The sequence below is a fragment of the Chlorocebus sabaeus genome, chromosome 21, assembly GCF_047675955.1.
Source record: "Chlorocebus sabaeus isolate Y175 chromosome 21, mChlSab1.0.hap1, whole genome shotgun sequence".
Taxonomy (NCBI): domain Eukaryota; kingdom Metazoa; phylum Chordata; class Mammalia; order Primates; family Cercopithecidae; genus Chlorocebus; species Chlorocebus sabaeus.
In genome coordinates, this window is record NC_132924.1 from 4,828,901 (window position 1) to 4,847,840 (window position 18,940).

The 18,940-nt window shown below is 46.1% G+C and overlaps 1 protein-coding gene across 6 annotated transcripts in view; it reads left to right on the forward strand.

Annotated features, from left to right (window-relative positions):
• PSPH (phosphoserine phosphatase) overlaps positions 1-18,940 on the forward strand; it is a 42,034-nt gene that overhangs the window by 4,340 nt on the left and 18,754 nt on the right. For 2 of the 6 annotated variants that reach the window (XM_073008820.1, XM_038004296.2), the window contains exons 2-4: positions 7,833-7,930; positions 13,070-13,249; positions 17,158-17,212. The gene's annotated coding sequence lies outside the window, so the exon portion shown is untranslated. Of the gene's footprint in view, positions 1-7,807; positions 7,931-13,009; positions 13,250-17,157; positions 17,213-18,940 lie in introns of those variants that run through there. The other 4 variants (XM_073008819.1, XM_038004295.2, XM_073008821.1 and 1 more) reach the window with 4 other exon arrangements.

An 18,940-nucleotide genomic window follows, 5' to 3' on the forward strand; every position in this document is an offset into this window, starting at 1 on the left:
CAAACTCCTAGGCTCAAGCAGTCCTCCTGCCTCAGCCTCCCAAAGTGCTGGGGTTACAGGCATGAGCCACTGTGCCCAGCCCATCAATAATTTTTGCCTGAAATAATTATTATTACTGTGATCTTTGTATTGAAAGTCCTCCATGGATCTGTTGCGTGCTTACATGTCTTGCTGTGTGTGCCAAGAATGCAAGGTCCAAGAATGCTCTTTATTTGGGGCTTTTCTCAGAGTTGTTTATACAGCTACTAATCTTCAGTGACAAGTTAATGTTTCCTCCTGGACAAAGAGCAGGCTTGCCCACTGCTTGGTATAAAAACAATAGATTTCAGCCTGGCATAGTGGCTCATGTCTATAATTCCAGCATTTTTTTTTTTTTTTTTTTTTTGGAGGTGGAGTCTCACTCTGCTCACTCTGTTGCCCAGACTGGAGTGCAGTGGCGTGATATCGGCTCACTGCGGCCTCCATCTTCTGGGTTCAAGTGATTCTCCTGCCTCATCCTCTTGAGTAGCTGGGAATACAGGTGCCCGCCACCATGCCTGGCTAATTTTTGTATTTTTGTAGAGACAGGGCTTCACCATGTTGGCCAGGCTGGTCTCAAACTCTTGACTTCAGGTGATTTGCCCCCCTCGGCCTCCCAAAGTGCTGGGATTACAGGTGTGAGCCACTGCGCCCAGCCATCCCAGAACTTTGGAAGGCGAAAGTGGAGGATCCTTTGAGGCCAGGAGTTCGAGACCAGCCTAGGCAACACAGTGAGACCCCATCTCTACAAAAATAAAACAATAAACGAGGTGGGCAGATCACCTGAGGTCGGGAGTTCGACACCAGCCTGACCAACATGGAGAAAACCCATCTCTACTAAAAAAATACACAATGAGCCAGGTGTGATGGCACTGTAATCCCAGCTACTGGGGAGGCTGAGGCAGGAGAATAGCTTGAACCCAGGAAGCGGAGGTTGCGGTGAGCCAAAATAGCACCATTGCATTCCAGCCTGGGCAACAAGAGCGAAACTCTATTTCTAAAAAATAAAAAATAAATAAAAAACAATAAAAAAACAAAAACAAAAACAGTAGATTCCCTGAGCTGAGTGTTCCTTAGCTGTGATCCAAACCCACCGTCTTTGAGCATCCATCTGGGTCATGTCGTGTTACCCCATGGAAGTTGGAGGGAAAAGGGAAGTGATGCAATTATCCTACTGCCCGTGCTGCCTGCTGTGGTGTAAGCAATAAAGGTCTTTGTCTCTGAGGCAGGAGACCTTTTTTTTTTTTTTTTTTTTTTTTTGAGACAGAGTCTTGCTCTGTCACCCAGGCTACAGTGCAGGGGCACGATCTTGGCTCACTGCAGCTTCCGCCTCCTGGGTTTAAGCGATTCTCCTTGCCTCAGCCTCCTGAGTAGCTGGGACTACAGGCACGCACCACCACACCCAGCTAATTTTTGTATTTTCAGTAGAGACAGGGTTTCACCATGTTGACCAGGATGATCTCGATCTCCTGACGTCGTGATCCACCTGCCTCAGCATCCCAAAGTCCTGGGATTACAGGCGTGAGCCACCGTGCTTGGCCAGGAGTCTTGTTTCTTAGGCCACATCCATAAAACAAGAAAGAGGCTAATGTATTAGTTTGTAAGTAGAGTAAAATCAAATCTCAAGCCTAACAGTTTGCAAGTGGTAATTTTCTATTCATTTTTTATTTCATATGTATTTTTGAGATAGGGTCTCACTCTGGTGCCCAGGCTGGAGTGCAGTGGCACAGTCACTGCTTACTGCAACCTCAACCTCCTGGGCTCAAGTGATCCACCATTGTGCCTGGCTAATTTTTTTTCAGAGACAAGGTCTCCGAAAAGCTGTGTTGCTCAGGCTGGTCTTGAATTCCTGCCTCAAGCGATCCTCCCACTTTGGCCTACCAAATTGCTAGGTAGGATTCAGAAGTAAGCCACTGCACCTGGCCAATTTTCTGCTTTCATCATTCATTTTACACTTATTGGTTGGAATTCTGCTGTAAGGAAGAACTTTCCCTTCTCCTCCATGAATGAGTGAATGAGCGAATGAATTTGTATCAGTATGGATTCAAGAATTCTTTTTTTTTTTTGAAATGGAGTTTCACTCTTGTTGCCCAGGCTGGAGTGCAATGGCGCCATCTCAGCTCACTGCAACCTCCACCTCCCGGGTTCAAGCGCTTGCCCCGCCTTAGCCTCCCGAGTAGCTGGGATTACAGGCATGCACCACCATGCCCAGCTAATTTTGTATTTTTAGTAGAGATGGTGTTACTCCATGTTGGTTAGGCTGGTCTCGAACTCCCAACCTCAAGTGATCTGCCTGCCTGGATTATAAGCATGAGCCACCACACCTGGCCCTTTTTTTTTTTTTTTTTTTTTGAGATGGAGTCTCACTGTGTCACCCAGGCTAAATAAAGTGCAGCGGCGCAATCATTAGCTCACTGCAGCTTTGAACTCCTGGGCTCAAATGATCCTCTCACCTCAGCCTCCCAAGTAGCTAGCCTAAAGTGATCCTCCTGCCTCAGCCTCCCAAAGTGCTGGGATTACAAGTGTCAGCCATGATGACTGACCTATTATCTGATTTTAGCCAGCAATGTTGTTTTTGTTAATATTATTCTTACACTGTTAATTAAATGTGATTTAAATAATCTTTTAACTCTCACTTATTATAGATGAAACAGCCTGCAAAAACTCACCTTACTTCGTTTATTCCATAATCTTTGTCCTCCTAATTTTTCTATTGCATCATTTCTATATTGTCAGAGTAGGTAACATTTACATTCTGTTTTTTCTCCCCAAAACCTGGATTTGTTTAGTCTTAGTTTTGCAGTTCTGTACACTCAGTGCTCCTGCTTGTCCCTTTGCTGAAGTTCCCTTTGCTATCCATTGGTGAGTAATGTTTATTCATTAGCAGTTTCCTCAAGAAAAACATTTCCATGGGAGGCGGGGCACAGTGGCCCATGCCTGTAATCCCAGCACTTTGTGAGGCTGAGGCGGGCGGACCACCTGAGGTCGGGAGTTCGAGACCAGCCTGACCAACATGGAGAAACCCTGTCTCTACTAAAAATACAAAAAAAGCCAGTCGTGGTGGCACATGTCTGTATTCCCAGCTACGCGGGAGGCTGAGACAGGAGAATCGCTTGAACCTCTGAGGCAGAAGTTGCGGTGCGCCAAGATCACGCCATTGCACTCCAGCCTGGGCAACAAGACGAAACTCTGTCTCAAAAAAAGAAAAATATTCCCATGGGAAAAATATCCCCAGAATTCCTGTATGTTCAAAACTATCGTTTGTAGCCTTTGTGTGTGAATGATGGCTTGGCTTGTTTTAAAACAAAAAGTCACTGGCTCATACTTTATTCATTTATTTTTTTGAGACAGGGTGTTGCTCTGTTGTTCAGGCTGGAGTACAGTGTCACGATCACAGCTCACTGCAGCTTCCACCCTGGGGCCCAAGCCATCCTCCCACCTTACCCTCCCAAAGGTGTGTGCCACCCTGCCCAGTGAATTTTTTTTTTGTTGTTGTTGTTGTAGAGACAGGGGTTGGGTGGGTGGGGGGGTGTCTCATGTTGCGCAGGCTAGTCTCGAACTCCTGACCTCCAGTGATCCTCCTACTTTGGCCTCCCAAAGTACTGTACTAGGATTATAGGCATGAGCCACCACGCCTGACCTGTATATCTTTAAATATTTATTTATTTATTTATTTTTAGAGATGGGGAGTCTTACTCTGTTGCTGAGGCTAGCCTTGAACTCCTGGCCTCATGTGATCCTCCTACCTCAACCTACCTAATAGCTGGGACTACAGGTTCAAGTCACCACACCCAGTTAAATACTTATTTGTTCTAATGTTTTGGTTATCTTCATTGGAAATTTCAATTGTGCATGTTGGCTGTCTTTGGTCTGTCTTCTATAGCGCTCGCGCTCTCTCTCTCTCTCTCTCTCTATATATATATATATATATTTTTTTTTTTTTTTTTTTTGAGATAGAGTCTCACTTTATCGCCCACGCTGGAGTGCAGTGGTGCTGTCTCAGCTCACTGCACCCTCCCCCTCCCAAGTTCAAGCAATTCTCTTGCCTCAGCGTCCCAAGTAGCTGGGATTACAGGTGTGCACCACCTCGCCTGGCTAATTTTTGTATTTTTTGTAGAGACAGGATTGGTCTTGTTGGCCAGGCTGGTCTTGAACTCCCAACCTCAGGTGATCCACCCACCTTGGCCTCCCAAAGTGCTGGGATTACAAGCGTGAGCCACTGCACCTGGCCAACTATCATTTTTTCTCTAATTACATTTAATTCCTTTGGTTTATATTGTTTGCTTTTCTCATTTTTATCATCCATATTGGTTAGTGTATTTTTCATAGTGTCCACTTTTATTTTTGCTCCTTTTAGCTTCATCTTCACTTTTGTGATGGTTATTTTACCTGTTTTTTGGAGATGGTGTCTCAATATGTCTCCTAGGCCGGATTTGAACTCCTGGGCTCAAGTGATCCTCCTGCCTCAGCCTCCTGAGTAGTTGGCATTATAGGCACGTGCCACCATGCCCAGTGTGATAGTTATGTTTTTTCCTTCTACATCCTTTTTTTTTTCCCCTTTCAAGACAGGGTCCCATTCTGTCGCCCAAGCTGGAGTGCAGTGGCATGAACATGTCTCATGAACTGCATGAACTGCATGAACTGCAGCCTCAACCTCCTGGGCTCAAGCTTTACTCCTACCTCAGCCTCCTGTGTAGCTGGGACCACAAGCACTTGTCACCATGCCTGGATGATTTTTTGATGTTTTGTAGAGACAGTGCTTCACTCTGTTGCCTATGCTGGTCTTCAGCTTCTGGCCTCAAGCAATCCCTCTGCTTTGGCCTCCCAGACTGCTGAGATTACAGGTGCCTGGCTCCCTTCTGCTTCTTTCCTGGATTTTGTCAGTTTTGTCTTGTCTTACTTTGTCATCTTTTCCATGAATCTCTATATTTGTATTTTTGTTTTTCCTTCTTGGAAATAATTCATTAAGTTTTTTTCAGACAGTTTTTTTTGTTTGTTTGTTTTTGTTTTTTTTGAGACAGAATCTCGCTCTGTTGCCCAGGCTGGAGTACAGGGATCTTGGCTTACTGTAACGTCCGCCTCCCGGGTTCAAGCAATTCTCCTGCTTTAGCCTCCCAAGTAGCTGGGATTATAGGTGCACGACACCACACCCTGCTAATTTTTGTAGTTTTAGTAGAGACGAGGTTTCACCCTGTTGGCCAGGCTTGTCTCGAACTCCTGACCTCAGGTGATCCACCAGCCTCAGCCTCCCAAAGTGCTGGGATTACAGGCATGAGCCACTGTGCCCGGCCCAGATCTTTTTTTTTTTTTTGAGACAGAGTCTCGCTCTGTCGCCCAGGCTGGAGTGCAGTGGCACAATCTCAGCTGACTGTAACCTCTGTCTCCCAGTTCAAGCAGTTCTCCTGCCTCAGCCTCACGAGTAGCTGGGATTACAGGCGTGCACTACCACGCTGGACTAATTTTTGTATTTTTATTAGAGACAGTGTTTTGCCATATTGCCCCAGCTAATCTTGAACTCCTGGCCTCAAGTGATCTGTCTACCTTGGCCTCCCAAAGTGTTGGGGTTGCAGGCATGAGCCACTGTGCCCAGCGCACTCACATGCTTCTGATGTCTCTCCTTGTCCAAATTTTCTCTTCTTACAAGGACACCAGTCAGATTCGATTAGGGCTTACTCTGAAGACCTCATTTTAACATAATCACCTCTTTAAAGACATTGTCTCCAAGCCAGACTAGGTGGTTACACCTGTAATCCCAACACTTTGGGAGGCCGAGGCGGGCAGATCACAAGGTCAAGAGATCAAGATCATCCTGGCCAACATGGTGAAACCCCGTTTCTACTAAAAATACAAAAATTAGCTGGGCATGGTGGCAGGCACCTGTGGACCCAGCTATTCGGGAGGCTGAGGCAGGAGAATCGCTTGAATGTGGGAGTCAGAGGTTGCAGTGAGCTGAGATCGTGCCACTGCACTCCAGCCTGGGCCACAGAAAGATTCTGTCTCAAAAAAAAAAAAAAGAGAGAGAGAGAGAGATAGAGTCTTGCTGTGATAACCAGGCTGGTCTTGCATTTCTGGGCTCAAGCAATCCTCTCGCCTTGGCCTCCCAAAGTGTTTGGATTACAGGCGTAAGTTTCCGTGCTGGCCAAAACAGAATGTTAGAGATACACATAGAATTTACTTGGAAGGCTGATTCTTTTCCCACGCCCTCCCTAGGAAGGTGAGCTGGGTGTTCAGACCTTAACTCTACCCATAAGATGCTCAGGCCAGGAGAGATGCCCTTGGGTTACACCCTTTGGGCATCTTCACCCCTTGGGTTACAAGGGTTTCAACTCCCTTTCTGCTTGATTGAGCCTTGCCCTCAGTTCTTTTTATCCCTGCTCTGCTCTGCTTGTTTCAAACAACACATGTTTGCACTGTGGCATGAATGGCTCATCTTCAGAGAGTCTGTTTTTGCTGGTGTTTTCTGGGATCTGCATCTGCCTCTTCCCATGTAACTTTGGTAGCCCTTGTGCAGGTCTTGGAGTCTCCAGTGACTTTGTGTCTCCTAGTTTTGTTGAATATGGGATTTCTGCCTCATTCCCCCCACCACCATATCTCCCTATCACTTTGCATAATTTCTAGGAGGAGGGAGGGAAAGATTCAGTCAAATATTGCCACAGTTCTTATACTATAATCATATCTCTTTGTAATATAAATTTCTCCCACTTTTTCCATTATAAAGATAGCTCACACCAAAATCCCAGCGCTTGAACCCAGAAGGCAGAGATTGTAGTGAGTTGAGATTGCACCACTGAATTCCAGCCTGGACAGTGACAGAGCCAGACCCCGTCCCAAAAAAATAAACAAATGAATAATGTTTCGTTTTTTATATAGATACATAGACATAGATATATAACCATATACCATACCTGGATGTAGACACACATAGAGATTTCTTTGTTCAAAAATGGGATCTCAAATGATATATATGTTCTGCAACTTCCTTTATTCATGTGACATATCATGGGCATATTTCCATGGCATGACTTATTTTGAATGACAATGTTTATATTAAATCACATTTCAAACTGTGTTCACTGTGCTCTTTCAAGACATTTATATTATTTTAATGTATTGGTTTTTTTTTTTTTTTGAGACGGCGTCTTTCCCTGTTGCCAGGCTGGAGTGCAGTGGTGCAATCTTGGCTTACTGCAACCTCTGCTTCCTGGGTTCACGCGATTCCCCTGCTTCAGCCTCCCGAGTAGGTGGGATTACAGGCACATTGCCACCATGCCTGGCTAATTTTTTGTATTTTGGTAGAGATGGGGTTTCACCATGTTGGCCAGGATGGTGTCCATCTCCTGACATTGTGATCTGCCCTGCCTTGGCCTCCCAAAGTGCTGGGATGACAGGCGTGAGCCACTGCGCCTGGCTGGCAATGTATTGGTATTTAATGTATTGATAAGAAATATTACATTTGTTAGCAAATATTTTATACACACAGATATAAAAAGCATCTGTATACCTACCATCCTACTTAAAGGAACATTATTATTATAGTATCATTACTAACTCTACATACCTTTTCTCAGTCTCATTTCCTTTCTTACTTTCAGAAGTAACTACTGTTCTGAATTTTATGTTGTAAGTTATCATTTATGACATTAAATGATAGTCTCTTTTTAAAGTTTCCAGTGGCTACTGGAGTATCACAGTAACTGAGAATGTTCACAGTACTGCTGTGAAAATTCTTATATATGTGGCTCCTCCAATCATACAAGTGTCAGTTTGTTTTTTGTTTGTTTTTTTTGAGACGGAGTTTTGTTCTTGCTGCCCAGGCAGGTGTGCAATGGCATAATCCTGGGTCACCACAACCTCTGCCTCCCGGGTTCAAGCGATTCTCTTGCCTCAGCCTCCTGAGCAGCTAGGATTACAGGTATGTGCCACTACACCCAGCTAATTTTGTATTTTTAGAGGAGACAGGGTTTCTCCATGTTGGTCAGGCTGGTCTCAAATTCCTGACCTCAGGTGATCTGCCTGCCTCAGCCTCTCAAAGTGCTGTGATTACAGGCATGAGCCACTGCACCCAGCCTCTTTTTTTTTTTTTTTTTTTTGGGGGGGGGGGCTGGAGTCTCACTCTGTCACCCAGGCTGGAGTACAGTGGCGTGATCTTAGCACAGCCTCAACCTCCTAGGCTCAAGTCATCCTCCCACCTCAGCTTCCCAAGTACTTGGGATTCGAGATGTGTGCCACCACGTCCAGCTAATTTTGTTTATTTTTTGTACAGATTAGTTCTCAATATGTTGCCCAGGGTGGTCTTGAACTCCTGGGCTCAAGGGATCCTCCCATCTAGGCCTCCCAAAGTGCTAGGATTAGAAGCATGAGGCACCACACCCAGCCAGCTTAATCATGCAAGTTTCTCCTGAGTGTCTTCCTCAGGGGGAATTGGTGGGTCTTAGAAATTGCTTGTGTTCAATGTTTTTTGTTTGTTTGTTTTTTAGATGGAGTCTCGCTGTGTCGCCCAGGCTGGAGTGCAGGGGTGCGATCTTGGCTCACTGCAGCTCCGCCTCTTGGGTTCATGCCATTCTCCTGCCTCAGCCTCCCAAGTAGCTGGGACTACAGGCACCTGCCACCACGCCCGGCTAATTTTTTTTTTTTTTTTTTGTATTTTTAGTAGAGACGGGATTTCACCGTGTTAGCCAGGATGGTCTCGATCTCCAGACTTTGTGATCCGCCCACCTCAGCTTCCCAAAGTGCTGGGATTACAGGATTAAGCCACTGCGCTCCGCCACTTGTGTTCAATGTTACTGAATAACACCATATTGTTTCCGGAGGGCTTGTTTCAATTTACTATACTTTAGAAGGCTATTAGCACTGAATGACTTTTAAAAAGAGGACATGATTCTAACATAATTAGCCATTAGAAAATTTGTGGCTGGGCATGGTGGCTCACTCCTATAATCCCAGCACTTTGGGAGGCCAAGGCGAGTGAATCACCTGAGGCCAGGGGTTCAAGACCAGCCTGTCCAGCATGGTGAAACCCCATCTGTACTAAAAATACAAAAATTAGCCGGGCATGGTGGTGCATGCTTGTAATCCCACCTACTTGGGAGGCTGAGGCAGGAGAATCGCTTGAACCCGGGAGGCAGAGGTTGCAGTGAGCTGAGATCACGCTGCTGTACTCCAGCCTGGGTGACAGAGCGAGACTCCATCTCAAAAAAAAAAAAAAAAAAAAGTTAGCTTACAAAAATGTGATCTATAGAAAATCTTTCAGAGCCGGGTAAAGTGGATCACGCTTGGACTTGAGCCCAGGAGCTGGAGACTAATGAGACCCAGGCTCTACTAAACATAAAAAAAAACAGCCTGGTGTGGTGGCACACACCTGTGGTCCCACCTGCTCAGAAGGCTGAGACAGGAGGATTGTTTGAGCCCAGGAATTCGAAGCTTCAGTGAGCTATGATCATGCCACTGCACTCCAGCCTGGGTGACAGTGAGACCCTGTCTCAAAAGAAAAAAAAAAAAGAAGGCCGGGCGCGGTGGCTCAATCCTGTAATCCCAGCACTTTGGGAGGCCGAGACGGGCGGATCACGAGGTCAGGAGATCGAGACCATCCTGGCTAACACAGTGAAACCCCGTCTCTACTAAAAAATACAAAAAACTAGCCGGGCGAGGTGGCGGGCGCCTGTAGTCCCAGCTACTCGGGAGGCTGAGGCAGGAGAATGGCGTAAACCCGGGAGGCGGAGCTTGCAGTGAGCTGAGATCCGGCCACTGGACTCCAGCCTGGGGGACAGAGTGAGACTCCGTCTCAAAAAAAAAAAAAAAAAAAGAAGAAAAAAGAAAGAAAACCTTTAGGAACAGTAGTATGACCTGTATTACTTTTGACTAACCAATTGTGATTAAAACTTTGCAAAATAATTTGCTAATATTTTTATTATACCTTCATTATGCTGTATTGTGTTTGGTTCTCACGTGCTATTATTCCAGTAATTATGCCTTCATTATGCTGTATTGTATTTGGTTCACTTGTGCTATTATTCCAGTAAGAACAGCATTGAACCTTTTTTTTTTTTTTTGCTTTTTGTGTTTTTAGACAGAGTCTGGCTTTGTCACCCAGGCTAGAGTGCAGTGGTGTAATCTCGGTTCACTGCAACCTCTGCCTCCTGGGTTCAAGTGATTCTTCTGCCTCAGCCTCCCCAGTAGCTGAGATTACAGGTGCCCGCCACCAGGCCTAGCTACTTTTTGTATTTTTAGTAGAGATGGGGTTTCATCATGTTGGCTAGGCTGGTCTCGAACTCGTGACCTCAGGTGATCCACCCGCCTCGGCCTCCCAGAGTGCTGAGATTACAGGCGTGAGCCACTGTGCCCAGCCTGATGAAGCATATTTTAATCTGTTTCACAGTTTTGCTTTGTCTGGCAAGATTACCTCCTGGTTGTTATACGTGACCACTCATTAGTGTCTTCTAGGCAACTATATATATTTTTAATGTGATGTGCTCTAGCCAAACAATGTCTACAATACAGCCATCTCATGCCCACAAGTATTAATACATGTGTGAGTGTGAGGTTGATTCCAGGACCATGAAGAGGTGACAGATTTTAATTAATTAATTTTTCAGAGACAAGGGCTTGCTCTATTACCCAGGGTGGAGAACAGTGGCATGATCACAGCACACTGTAACCCTGAAATCCTGAGCTCAAATGATCCTCCCGCCTCAGCCTCCCAAGTAGCTGGGACTGTAAGCATGCACCACCACACCCAGCCAGATTTTAGTAAATATAAATATTTTATCTAAAATTTTTAAGAATATTTAATATTTTAAGGAATATTTAATGTTAAACATTTATGAAATACAAATAGCATAAGTTAACTCTTCTAGCCTTCCACATTTACTTGAGTTTCTTTTCCCCTCAAAATAAATTCTCAGTTACCACTTATACTTAGATACAAACATCTGGTATTTAACATTTTGTTTCTTTTATTATGCTTTTGTTTTTTGTGTGTTTTTTTGAGATGGATTCTCACTCTGTTGCCCAGGCTGGAGTGCAGTGGCGTGATCTCACCTCACTGCAACCTCTGCCTCCCAGGTTCAAGCAATTCACCTGCCTCAGCTTCCCAAGTAGGTGGGATTACAGGCAGGCGCCACCATGGCAGGCTAATTTTTATATTTTTAGTAGAGACAGGGTTTCAAATTGTTGGCCAGGCTGGTCTTGAACTCCTGACCTCAGGTGATCCACCCGCCTCGGCCTCCCAAAGTGCTGGGATTACAGGCGTGAGCCAATGTGCCCAGCCTATTACACTTTTTAAAAAACTACAGCAGGCTGGGCGTGGTGGCTCATGCCTGTAATCCCAGCACTTTGGGAGGCTGAGGTGGGCAGATCATTTGAGGTCAGGAGTTTGAGACCAGCCTGGCCAACATGGTGAAACCCAGTCTCTACTAAAAACACAAAAACTAGCTGGGCATGGTGGCGTGCACTTGTAATCCCAGCTACTGGGGAGGTTGAGGCAGGAGACTCGCTTGAACCCAGGAGGCAGAGGTTACAGTGAGCTAAGATCACACCACTGCACTCCAGCCTGGGAAACAGTGAGACTCAGCCTCGGGAAAAGAAAAAAATTGTGTTTTGGTGAGGAGGGTCCTGTAGCTAATGGCAGAGATGTTGTGACCAAGTGTCCCACCCCAGGGATTGCATCCTCTGTGTGGGTAAGCAACGTAGAGTGAGCCTGGAGTGCAGACTGTCAGCCTTTGAGGTTTCAGGTTGTGTTTTAGAGTGGACCTCTAGCTAGCTCTAGCCAGCTAACTCTAGTGGTAAATGTTTGGGGGAAACACCCGTTATTTGTTGTAGTTAACATGCAAGGAGCTGGGCAAGTGACACATGGAATTCATATATATATTTTTAAACCAGTCTTACTCTGTTGCTCAGGCTATAGTGCAGTGGCATGATCGTGGCTCACTGCAACCTCCTTCCCCGGGGTTCAAGCAATTCTCCTGCCTCAGCCTCTCAAGTAGCTGGGACTACAGGCATGCACCACCATGCCCCTGCTAATTTTGTATTTTTGCTCGAGATGGAGTTTTGCCATGCTGGCCAGGCTGGTCTCGAACGCCTGACCTCAGGTGATCCGCTTGCCTCAGCCTCCAAAAGTGTTGGGATTACAGGCTTGAGCCGCCGAGCCTGGCCAGAAAAATTTTAAAAAGAAATAGGCCGGGCGCGGTAGCTCACACCTGCAATCCCAAGACTTTGGGAGGCCGAGGAGGGAGGATCGCTTGAGCCCAGGAATGGGAGCCCCCCCATCTCTATTTAAAAACATAAATAAAAATTAAAAATAAAAACAAGGTGCAAAGAGTCATTTTGTTACTCATGGTTGCATTTTAATTGAGAATATAAGTAGTCTTGGCCGGGCGTGGTGGCTCACGCCTGTAATCCCAACACTTTGGGAGGCCGAGGTGGGCGGATCACGAGGTCATCTTGGCTAACACGGTGAAACCCCGTCTCTACTAAAAATACAAAAAATTAGCTGGGTGTGGTGGGGCGCCTGTAGTCCCAGCTACTTGGGAGGCTGAGGCAGGAGAATGCCGTGAACCCAGGAGGCGGAGCTTGCAGTAAGCCGAGATCGTGCCACTGCACTCCAGCCCAGGCGACCGAGAGAGACTCCATCTCAAAAAAAAAAAAAAAAAAGAATATAAGTAGTCTTTGAAGTTCTTTTGGGACCTACAGTGCTGCAAGCGCATAATGCCAAACGTGGATTTCAAAAGAGGCCCCCCGAGGGGTTTTTATTAATTGCAAAATCAGTGCAGCGGTCCCTGGCTTCCCTCACCTACCCTTATCCTAAGTAGTGGTGGCGGCAGCGCGGAGCAGCTTCTGAAGGTCCAGGAGCTTTTTTGTTCCTCTGTAAAGCGGAGGTGCCACAGGGCGCGGCTTTGCGAAAAAGCAAAAGCGCACTGCGCACCGTGCACCTCTCGGACTACAGGCGCCGAGCCACCGGTGGAGGAGGGGTCTGGTTCGGGGAGCCCCTCCCCTGGGGCGGGGCCAAAGCGTCCTCCTAGCCCGGCTTTGCAGAACAGAGATCTGGTGTCTCCAGTTTACAGAAGCACTTGCAGAACTCTTCAGAAGCCACCCCGCTTATCAGCAGATTTCAAGAGAGCGTTCAGTGGAGACCCTGAGTCTGCACAGTTCACCTCCCTGGGAACTGCTCGCCTGAGCGTTGGAGCCGGCGCTGGCCCCCTGCAGCGGAAAGGAGCCCCGGAGGCCCAGACACAGCGTGAGTCCTGGCTTGTGCTTTCCCTGCACCCAACTTTCTGATTTTGCCGACTTTCCTTTTCCTCTTCCAGGCTTCCCCTCTGAGTCTACATTTCTTCTTAATCGCATAGGCAGATCATTTCCTAGAATCTTCAGGCTTGCTTTTCATTGATTTATGTTTTGGGTAACTTCACTTGTCTAATCTTACAGCAGCCGCATGTTGCCAAACAGCATGAATGAATGATGCAATCCCTTGCACACAGGAGCACCCTCAGTGCAAGATTGGGGCAATCCCCAAACTCAGAGTTGAAGTGTCCGAGTTTGTCTTCTTTCCCATTAGAATTAGAATTTTAAAATAAGTACTTACCAGATACATTGTTATAACGATACAACGTCAAGTTGGGAATTAAATAAAGCATGCTTTCATTCATTAAATATATTTACTATATTTTTTTTCTTTTTTAATTTTTTTTTTTTTTTGACAGAGTCTCATTCTGTTGTCCAGGCTGGAGTGCAGTGGCGCGATCTCGGCTCACTCCAACCTCCGCCTACAGGGTTCAAAGGATTCTCCTGCCTCAGCCTCCTGAGTAGATGGGTGTGGGCCACTATGCCCAACTAATTTTTTAATTTTTGTATTTTTAGTAGAGACAGGGTTTCACCATGTTAGCCAGGCTGGTCTCAAACTCCTGGCCTCAAGCTATCTACCCGCCTCTGCCTCCCAAAGAGCTGGAATTACAAGCATGACCACTGTACCTGGCCACTATATTTTCTTTATGTATGATTTGCATATTATTACTTTTTAAATATTTGATGACTGATATTGGAATGAGGATCAGGGAGGAAAATAATAAAATCCAAGATTTCTGTATTACAGTGCCAAGTAGGTTTTCAATATCATGACCATAGCACTGTCACTTTCATGTTGGTGAAACAAAGTAGTCAGGACTTTTAAAATTTTCAAATGATTCAATATATGCCTTCCTTTCCTTCCTTCTTTTCTTTTTCTTTTTTTTTTTTTTTAAGAGACAGGGTCTCAGTTGGTCACCCAGGCTAGAGTGTAGCGGTGCAATCATAGCTCATTGGAATCTCAAACTCCTGAGCTCAAGTGATCCTCCTGCCTCAGCCTCCCAAGTAGCTGGGACTACAAGTATGCACCACCATGCCTGGCTCATTTATTTTATTTTTTGTAGAGATGGCATTTCACTATGTTGCCCAGGCTGATCTGGAACTCCTGGGCTCAAGCGATCCTCCCTCCTCAGCCTCCCAAAATGCTGGGATTATAGGTGTGAGTCCCCATGCCCAACCTTTTTTTTTTTTCTTTTTTCTTTTTTGAGACGGAGTCTTGCTCTGTTGCCCAGGCTAGAGTGCAGTGGTGAGATCTTGACTCACTGCAAACTCTGCCTCCTGGGTTCACACCATTCTCCTGCCTCAGCCTCCCGAGTAGCTGGGACTCCAGGTGCCTGGTACCACGCCTGGCTAATTTTTTTTTGTATTTTTAGTAGAGACAGGGTTTCACCATGTTAGTCAGGATGGTCCCCATCTCCTGACCTTGTGATCCACCCGTCTCGGCCTCCCAAATGGTGCTGAGATTACAGGCGTGAGCCACCACGCCCGGCCTTTTTTATTTTTTAGAAAATCCTTGGACTAGAATTAGGGTTAAAGGGATCCTCAAGGTTGCCTAGACCAGCCTCCCATGAGAGACTTTTTTAAAACCAGTGTTTTATTGATATATAATTAAATGCAATAAAATGCACTCTTTAAGTGCACATTTTGATGAATTTTGACAAATTTATTCATGCTTGTAATTATCACCACAATAACATTTCCATCACCCATAAGTTTCCTAGGGCCTCTTTCCAGTCAGCCCTTTGTCCCAACTCCTAGCCCTACTGATCTGATCTTTGTCATTATAGCATTTGTATTTTCTAGTGTTTCTTCTTTTTTTTTTTCCTTTTTTTTTTTTTGAGACCAAGTCTCGCTCTGTCACCCAGGCTGGAGTGCAATGGTGCAATCTCAGCTCACTGCAACCTCTGCCTCCTGGGTTCAAGCAATCCTCCTGCCTCAACCTCCCGAGTAGCTGGGACTATAGGCGCCCGCCACCACGCCTGGATAATTTTTTTGTATTTTTAGTAGAGACAGGGTTTTACCATATTGGCCAGGCTGGTCTCAAACTCCTGACCTCGTGATCCACCCACCTTGGCCTTCCAAAGTGCTGGGATTACAGGCATGAGACACCGTGCCCGGCCTCTAGTGTTTCATATAACTGAAACCATACAGTATGTGCTCTTGTGTCTGGCTCCTTTCCATCAGTATAATTATTTATTTATTTATTTATTTTGAGACAGAATTTTGCTCTTGTTGCCCAGGCTGGAGTGCAGTGGCGTGATCTCAGCTCACTGCAACCTCCACCTTCAGGGTTCAAGCAATTCTCCTGCCTCAGTCTCCCTAGTAGCTGGGATTACCAGCATGGTGGCCCAGCTAATTTTGTATTTTTAGTAGAGATAGGGTTTCACCATGTTGGTCAGGCTGGTTTCAAACTTTTGACATCAGGTGATCCGCCCACCTTGGCCTCCCAAAGTGCTGGGTCACCGTGCCCGGCCTTGCTGGGTCTTATGGTAAGTATATGTTTATAAGAAACTGCAGGCCCAGTGTGGTGGCTCATAGCTGTCATCTCAACACTTTGGGAGGCCGATATGGGAGGATCCCTTGAGGCCATGGGTTCAAGGTCAGCCTGGGCAACATAGCGAGACCCTGTTTCTACAAAAAATGAAAAATTAGCAGTGTATAATGGTGTGCATCTGTAGTCCCTGCTACTCGGGAGGCTGAGGCAGGATAATTGCTTAAGCCCAGGAGTTCTAGGATGCAGTAAGCTATGATTACATGGCTGCATTCCAGCCTGGGCGACAGAGCAAGACCCTATCTCAGAGACACACACACACACACCTGTTGTCTTTGCTCCCTTGTAATTGGGCAGCAGATCCTTTCTCTGATTCATCTTGGAAGGCTGTTGTCTCTGTCCCCTCATTATATTTATTTATTGTTTGTTTGTTTGTTTGTTTATTTATTTATTTATTTTGAGATGGAGTCTCGCTCTATCACCCAGGCTGGAGTGCAGAGGCACGATCTTGGCTTACTGCAGACTCTGCTTCCGGGGTTTATCAAGCAGTTCTCCTGCCTCAGCCTCCCGAGTAGCTGGGACCACAGGCATGTGCCACCATACCTGGCTAATTTTTTTTTTTTTTTGATACAGAGTCTCTCTCTTGCCCAGGCTGGAGTGAAATGGTATGATCTTGGTTCACTGCAGCCTCTGCCCGCTGGGTTCAAGAGATTCTCCTGCCTCAGCCTTTCAAATAGCTGGGATTACAGGCACACACTCTTACCAGCAGGCTAATTTTTGTATTTTTAGTAGAGATGGGGTTTTACCATGTTGGCCAGGCTGGTCTTGAACTCCTGACCTCAAGTGGCCCGTCTGCCTTGGCCTCCCAAAGTATTGGGATTACAGGTGTCAACCACCGCACCCGCCCAAGTCTGCTTCTTTGTCTATGCATTTAGTTCTCCCAAGAGATTCTCTTTCCCTCTCCCTTGCCTTTGTACCCTGCTAATCAGGTATATGTGATTTCCTGTCAGACCTGAACCTTGCAGAATTGAAGCCATAGAAAAGAGTATGTTGACTCTACAGTGATTAAAGGAGGTAGGAGTAAAGCATTTCGCAGAGGAAGCAGTCTTAGGAAATTTTGCCTCTGACCCGTTTTTGTGCCAGTCGTACCAGGAGAGAGAGTGAAGCCAGACAGTCTCCCTCTTTCCTGTTTTGTGTGTGGACTACGATGTTCATTTCCTCATTCTCTCTTTCTAGGCTCTTGCTCTTGCAGAATCCACAGGTCTTTCTTTAAGAAATCTGTAGTCAGAACTTTGTTCTGCATTTTTATCTAGGGAAGGAACAGGAAGAGAAGAGTGTGGTCTACTAGAAATCTAGCGCTGGAGACACGTGAGTCTGATTTGCCTTTTCTTGGTTTTGTTTTTTTGCTGTCATTGTAATGTTTTTTATGCATTGAACTGTTAAACATTTGTCTATCTGCTAGCATTTCACTCTTTTTTGAGACAGAGTCTTGCTCTGTCACCCGGGCTGGAGTGCAGTGGTGCGATCTTGGCTTACTGCAACCTCCACCTCCTGGGTTCAAGTGATTCTCCTGTCTCAGCCTCCTGAGTAGCTGGGATTACAGGTGCGGGCCACCACACCTGGCTAATTTTTGTATGTTTAGTAGAGACAGGGTTTCGCCATGTTGGCCAGGCTGGTCTTGAACTCCCGACCTCAGGTCATCCATCCGCCTCGGCCTCCCAAAGTGCTGGGATTACAGGCGTGAGCCACCACACCCGACCTGCAGTTTACTCCTCACTTGAATTTTAAAAATTGGTGTCAACTATGTGGCATGCAGAAGATCTCAGCTTCCTAGAATAGCTGGTTATATTACATATCATTTCAACTTTTATTTTAGCTTCAAGGAGTACATGTGCAGGTTTGTTACATGGGTATATCACATGATGCTGAGGTTTGGGGTATGATTGATCCCCTCACCCAGGGTTTGAGCACAGTACCCAGTAGGTAGTTTCTCAATCCATGCCCTCCTTCCCCTGCCTTCTTGTAGTCCTCAGTATCCTTTTTTTGTTTGTTTTTTGTTTTTACACAGTCTCGCTCTGTCGCCCAGACTGGAGCACAATGGTGTGATCTTAGCTCACTGCAACCTCCACCTCCTGGGGTCAAGTGATTCTCCTGCCTCAGCCTCCTGAGTAGCTGGGATTACAGGTGCCCACCACCATGCCCCGCTAATTTTTGTGTATTTAGTAGGGATAGGGTTTCACCATGTTGGCCAGGCTGGTCTCGAACTCCTGATCTCGAGTGAGTTGCCTGCCTCGGCCTCCCAAAGTGCTGGGATTACAGGTGTGAGCCACTGCACCTGGCCATTACTGTGTTTTTCCCGTCTTTGTATCCACATGTACCCAGTTTAGCTCCCACTTATAAGTGAGAACATGTGGTATTTGGTTTTCTGTTCCTGCGCTAATTCACTTAGGATAACAGCCTCCAGCTGTATCTATGTTGCAGCAAATGACATGATGTCATTCTTTTTTATGGCTGTGCTGGCTTTTTTTTTTTTTTTTTTTAAATCATAAAATATAGCATAAGGCCGGGCATGGTGGCTCACACCTGTAATCCCTGCACTTTAAGAGGCCGAGGTGAGCAGATCACCTGAGGTCAGGAGTTCGAGACTAGCCTGCCCAACATGGTGAAACCCGGTCTGTACCAAAAATACGAAAAATTACCTGGGTATGGTGGCACACGCTTTTGATCCCAGCTATTCGGGAGGCCGAGGCATGAGAATCACTTGAACCCGGGGCAGAGAGTGCAGTGAGCCGAAATCATACCACTGCACTCCAGCCTGGGTGACAGAGCAAGACTCCATCTCTAAACAAAAGATAAAATAAAATATAGTGTAAGTGCATGTGCTGAGGATCCCAGCCCTTGTTACAGGGAGTTCCCTGTTTGACTCTCCTCTGATTCAGAAGCTTTTCAAAATCTACTGTGTACTCTTTTTTTTTTTTTTGAGACGGAGCCTCGCTCTGTCGCCCAGGCTTGAGTGCAGTGTGGCACAATCTCGGCTCACTGCAACCTCTGCCTCCCAGGTTCAAGCAATTCTTCTGCCTTAGCCTCCCCAGTAGC